This window comes from Poecilia reticulata, chromosome 5 (assembly GCF_904066995.2).
Source record: "Poecilia reticulata chromosome 5, P_reticulata-male-v2, whole genome shotgun sequence".
Taxonomy (NCBI): domain Eukaryota; kingdom Metazoa; phylum Chordata; class Actinopteri; order Cyprinodontiformes; family Poeciliidae; genus Poecilia; species Poecilia reticulata.
This window is the reverse complement of record NC_088834.1, coordinates 31304775-31311682: the sequence shown is the minus strand read 5'-3', so window position 1 is coordinate 31311682 and position 6908 is coordinate 31304775.

The following is a 6908-nucleotide window of genomic DNA, read 5'->3' as shown; positions in this document are numbered from 1 at the left end:
TAGAGCTCATATAGAAAGCAGTAAAAAAAAAGAAAATATTCAAATGAAATCTGCAAGTACTTCAGAAATCCTCTAAAAACATTTATAACTGCCTATATTAACAGTTCAAACACCAAATATATGCCTTCTGAGCCTGTGACCAGAGAAGAGCTAACGACTCATTGAGGAACTTCCATCTTTTCTCCAGCGTGAGCATAATGGTAACAAAACAGAACACTGGATGAAAAAAGGAGCTGAACAAAAAAAACCACAACTTGACTCGACGAATGATTAAAAGACTAAATCAAATACTAAGGTCAATGGGACTGGGGTTTACTTTTCAATGTTGGCTTATTATTGTTGTTTTGTTTTTGCTAACTGTGACTTTTGAACTATTCAATTTTATCTTTTCTACTAAATAATAATTTTTTTTTTTGCTCATTTCCTGCCTCCAGCCAATTCATTTCACCCTCACCTTAATTCCTGTTGTAATCTCGCTCAACCTAACAACATCGAAATTATTTCAAAGGGTCTTTTTCTGACTCTACAGTTACAGTTACAGAAAATCCACAAACACCAGTTTTACCAGATATCTGGTGAAACTAATACATTTTTATGCATTTTGGTCTCGACTGAAAATGATTATTTATATTTAAAAAGAAAATCTCCGACCAAAGTGGAGATTTGAGAAAACTCAGTATTTGCATTTGTCTGTGTGTGGGAAAACAGAGATTTAGGGTCCAATGCATACAGTCTGCGACAAATGATCCTCCATCCACATACTTGCTTTGGTGTGATTCAACTGGACTTTGTCTTTTGTTTTATTAACTTTATATTCTAATACGCCATTTAAGGTACTTCAACCTATACATATATCTGTCCACACAAATGAACATCCTGGCACCACGTTTAATTCCTAACAGGAAGTCATGGTCATGAAGGATCCTGATTGGTTGACATAGGTTTCAGCTTTACACTGCACTGCCCCCTATTGGTTCGGCATGTTTAAAACATTTGTTCAAGTTCATATATGGATAAATAAATTTCTGAAACCGATCTCTTGTGGATGATATTACTTTTTTTAAACGACTTGTCTGAGATTTGGTTTATTAACACCCGACTACATAAGTACAGAGGTCTGCTGTCCCCTCATTTAATGCCATTTTTCTTGTTCCAAAATTAAACAATGTATATTTTTATTAAATATACATTTGTCACCAACTGTGTGTGTGTATCGTGTTTTGTGTGCGGAGGAGCGATCAGAAACGGCAGAGAACAGACTGGAGGTGAGGCAGGCAGTTCTCTTGCCTCATCGCTGGGGGCGCTCATGATCCCAAATATTGTGACTCCACAACTGCAGAGTAAGACACAGCGAGCTAGCCATGGAGCTAGCCATACAGTATTTTTAAGTAAAGTACAGCGATATATTTGTTTTCTCCTCTCTTCCGACGTAAACATGAAAGACTACATTTATACACTTTAACAGTTTTCTAAAGTGGATTTTCAATTGAAGCAGGAGATAATAAATAAAGGAAGACCAACACCAGAGCTGAAAGTTTTGCTTCATGACAGTTTGATTCTCAAACGGAGTAGAAAAGACATGCCGAGGATAGACTTGGCTTTGGATGAATGGATATTTTTGTGCAGAATTAGCGGTGCATGGATTTCATTGATAAGTGAAGGTAAGACAGCAATAAGATGTTTTTGTTTAGGTTTTTAATGAAATGTGCATTTTGTGGGCAACAGTTTATGTCTAAATAATTCAGTAAAGTAGAAGCGGTAACTAATCTACCACAGCAATTATCTATTAATAAAACATTAAGCCTAACATATACTACAACAACAGACTAAATGTTCTGTTCTGTGTGCAAAATTATTGAATGTTTTTTGGTGTTAAATCCTAAAACACGAAGTGGTATTGTTGTCAGTTGCTATGGCAACGAGTCTGCATGTAGCTTGGCGGATCTTTCCCTTTGCTATGGATCATAGCACGAAATTAATACCTACATTTCTAAGTTTCACTGAGTTAACGCGGCTATGGATGACATGTAAAAGATTAGTCTTTTTGCCCCCCAGCGTTGTATGCCTGCGCGAAATTTCCATACGTCCAATAACATGCATGGTGTCTATATAAGTCGTAAGTCAGTACCTCACCAGCAAAGAACCTCACCGCACGTCACTGGTTTTTAACATCTCAGCCATAAAAAATAAAAATTGGGTGAGTGCACCGAAGGTGGGTAGCAGTCATTCAATTGTCAATTGTCAAAATATATTATTGATGTTGTATGGGCAGTTTGATTGATTTACACATTTAATTTACTTATATTACCAAATATTACATACAAATATTAGCATTTGAGATACCGCTCACCTAACATTTGATAAATGAATTCAGCTCTAGCTTGTGGTTTAACAGTCACGGGGTACAACCAACAGAAATGTGACATTTGGATAAAACAGCCTGTTTGGTCAAGTCGGTCAGCCGAGTGTTTTGACATCAGCAGTTCTAGCTTTGCTTCCGACAGAGACAATGCAGCGAGAAGGTCTTCTTTTAAAAAGATCACAAGGCCTCCCTGAACCCTGCATTGTTCTGCGTGATTGGCTTGGCCTCACACAGCGCTAAAGGATAGGCTGAAGAAACACACACATACACGCACACACACACACACACACTATTATTCTCTATTGTGCTGAGTCTCTGTGGACTCTTGGTTCAATAGGATTCAGAGAACAATGCAGAGAGGATACAAGAGGTCAGAAGAAGAGGGGGAAAACCTTTGTCTGCTCTGATACCCTTATGGAGACTTTCAATGTATAGGAGATGGTACACACACACACACACACACACTCACGCAAACAAGTTGTCACTCCCACATACACACTTGCTTGCATTGAATTTAATGCATTAAATTCAAAGGTCTACTTCTAGTATAAAAAGCTGTGCTATAAATAGTGAACAACAATGTGTGTGGTACTCCATGTCTTATATTGAAAAGCTGTGCATTTACCGTTCTGGTTTTACATACTGGTAAAACAAAAACAAACAAAAAAAACCAACTCAATATAAAGTAACTAGGTTCTAGTTCAGCTACTTTATATCCAGTCGATTTACATAGGGCCAAGGAATATTCTTCATGTTTGATTATTTTTCAGAAGTTAGTAACTTTTTGAAAAAGGAGAATTCTTAGTTTCTTAAAAGTATTGCTTAAAAAGTAACTAACCCTCTAATCAATGTTTTGTTGGGTAAACTGTCTACATTTGCACTTAAAGGTTCTATGTTTATGTTTATGTTTTTGTGCATTGTCGTGAACAGTTCTTTAAATCTACAACATTTTCCCTAAAATGTTGTGAGTGGCGCCCTCCATGGATTGAAGGGTGGCTACTGCAGTTGAATTTTCCTACTGGTTACAGCGGGGCGCTACGTCACATTCCGATCTCCGGGTGTAAAAGCATTTATCTAAGGGGAGCCAGGAGATGGGTCAGTGAGCGTGGGGATCGTTGATCCACACATTTGTGTGATTCATTTGCAACGTGGCCACGGAGCAGAAAGGATCTCCTCTATGCAGGACGACTGCCTGCAGCTGCAGAGAGACTGGTGCTGCTCATGCTGGGGCCATAAATGTCTCCAACAACGCAGGAAAAAGTTGCTAGAGTTGTTTTTTGAAAAAATGAAAAAACAGTTGCTAGATGTAGCAACAGAGTCATTAGGTTTACAACGGTAACTTCCCTCATCCTGACCGTAGACCCCAACACTTAGCCGTGGCCCTCAGCGTCTCTTGGCTCCGCCCACTTTAGTGGAATCTTTCAAAGATTTGTCTGTTATGCTTTCACATGGAGGTTAGCTACACTTTAAGTCTCAACTTGTCTCATAAATACAACGTCGCGCGTTATATGGCCTCAGGAATTGGACATACAGTCGATAAGCAGCAACAGGTGAGTTAAAGTCTGACTCTTCTCCAGAGGCGAGGTCCATCCTGGACAGCTGAAAACACACACACACACACACACACACACACACGCACAGGACAAACAACCATGCCTGGACACACTCGTAGCAAACGCCAGTGAGCCCAACAGTCATGTTGGAAGGAAGCCGGAGCACCCAGAGAGAACATGCAGAAACACCCAGGATCGCTGCCATCATGTTAATACAAACAAAATGGGTTGTTTCAAATTAAAAGCACTGCACCTGACAACTGATCAGTTGTCTGTCATTCATAAAACGAGGGGGGCGGAGCTACAGTGCAACCCGTGATCCACTTTACTTTAATGCTTTACCTGCAGGTAGAATTCAGAGAACAATCCTACCTAGAAACCGACGGGGCAGTGAGGTGCATCGGTTTTAAGTTAAAACACCTGAAGAAAGGCAAGTGTCTCACTGGGCTGTGGCTTAAGAGGCAAATAACTGACAGAGTGAGGAGTCACCTTTCCCTCCTCCATGAACCCATTCACCTGGGAAGGCAAAGCTCCATGAGGGTGGGGGACTGTGGGGGCAGAGAAGGGGGGCTGTGATGGAGGGCCAGGGGAGGGAGGGAGGTGAAGGGTGACATGCCGAACCACTCCTTGAGATTATCTTCTGTGTGTATGCTGAAGTGTATAATGCTCAGTCTGCACCAGTGTTGACAGAGGGATGCTTTATGTCTGCACCACTGTGTGTGGGGTGGAGGTGTGTGTGTGTGCGTGTGTGTGTGTGTGGGGGGGGAGGTGGCGGGGCTGCTCACTTTTTGTGATAGAAATAAATTATTTTCCAAAGTAAACTTTTTCTAGATATCTGAGTGGTTTTAATTAGTTTTTTTCAGTACGATTACATTTAATTCCTGACAAAATTACTGTGGGTGGATGGATGTTTTTTACTCAGTTGGATAGTTAATGATGTCTGGATTTTTTTTTTTTAAACTAGAAAAGACTTCAGTTGAAGTTCCACAGCAGCAGCAGCAGCAGCAGCAGCAGCAGCAGCAGCAGCAGCAGCAGTGTATGACACCTGGATCTCCGTTGGAAAACAAACAGGAGTCAGTCGGCAGTCAGACAGTGAGAAGCCACTTTGCTGTCAGGAGAAAAACTAAATAAAGGCATCGGAGTAAAGTAAGGAGCTGGAAGAAAGAAAGGAAAGAAAAGAGGAGTGACAGGAAGAAAGGTCAGGGACTCCCAGCTGATGGACTGCTTTGTGTGCAGTCGGCCAATCCCCTCTCCCCCACCCTGTACATAACCATCTTCAGCGCTCAGTGAGACCCCCAGGGTGGCACTATGCCCACCAGCCTTCACATACCTTCTCCTCCTGCTCACTGAGAACAAGACATCGCTTCACAACTGACCTCAGAGCAGTCTGCTATTTCACACCTCGCTTAGCTCAGACCTGCAGTTCATTCTTACAGGACACTCCTGACCTCTGACCTCTCAGTGCTTCCATGCATAATGTGCATTAACAGAGTACAGATGACCAGTCCTGCTCAGCCGGTGGCTTTCCGCCCAACTGGAGCCCACAACCTGCACCAGTGAAGAACTGCAATACTTCTAAATATTTAGGAGACAATTTCAGCCAATCAGAAAAGAGAGCACTTATCCACTTATTTGCATTGACTAAACAGAGCTGACATCATCATCATCTTCACCATGATGGACATGACTATCCCACACAACGCCAGGAACAGACTGAAGTTTGTTTTGTGTTTTAAGTTTTTTTTAAGAAAGAGAGGATTTAAAAGCACAATAAAAAAATAAATAAATACTCCCAGCTCAGAGTTTAATTAGTTTCTACAAGCTCCAGCTGAGAGAGTCCAGCTGTCCACTCACCAGTGCCGCTGCTCTCCGCCAGATAGCCGAGGGGAAACTTCCGTCCTGACCGCTCACCGCATCCAAGAGCGCGGCGCGGCGCGATGCGATGCGGCGCGGCGGGACCCAGGCTGCTCGGTGACAGTCCGGACCTCTGCTCCCGGTCATCCGGAGCCGCTCCTCCTGGGTTGCAGTTTGCCTTGGAGGGGTTTGGTGACGGAGCGCAGACAGACTCTGTGGCTGACCGTCGCCGGTGCGTAAATGTTTTGGAGCGGGCTTTCCATCCGCTGCTTTTCCAAACAGCTCACCTCCCACTTAAAGGGAGAGGGACGAATTTCCAGGTGGCGGAGAGTGGACCCGAACACACACACGCACACACACCGAACAAAGAGTGTGTCGGGGGGAGAGGCGGTCCATAATCTGCCCGTTCTTCTCATAATTACACACAGATCGACAGGCGCTATCGACTTGCTAAAGATGATCAGGATCACTGGGTTTCTTGTCGGAGCCACAGGATACTTTCCATGTCAGTTTCAAACGCGGCTGAAGATCGGCCAACAACAGAATATCTGCCCCAAACGTCAGTATATCAGTGATTCTTGAGAATAGGGACAAAATGGGTTTACATTTTCCCCAATTTTTTAAAATTATTTCTCAACCTTATGTATGCAAATATGACAAATAATGTTTTGGAAATGTAAAGATGCTAAGGACCCAGAACTTTGTCGTCACCATCTGACAAAAATATATATAAAATATTTTTTTAATACCCTATTAGTAATATTTTTACTCATTTTACAGACATGCATCTCAAGAAACAAAATAAATATTATTTGAAACAATAAACAAAAAGTCCATCTGACGGAGTTGACACAGAACTGAAGGTGGTGAGAAAGTAGTGAGTAAAATGAAAGACTTGATACATGTGAAGTAATGCAATTTATGTAAAATACATTAAAATGAATTAATTGCACATTTAAGTGAGATTTGACAACAATTTCACTGAAAGAGTCACAAAAACTCTGATGGAGTTAACATCTGACAGAGTTGATGAAAAGCCAAACTACCTCAATTTATATGACGTTATTCTGAAAAAGGCCATATTGTAGCTCATCAGGTCCATTAAATATTTACAATATACCAAAATTAAGCTTTTATTT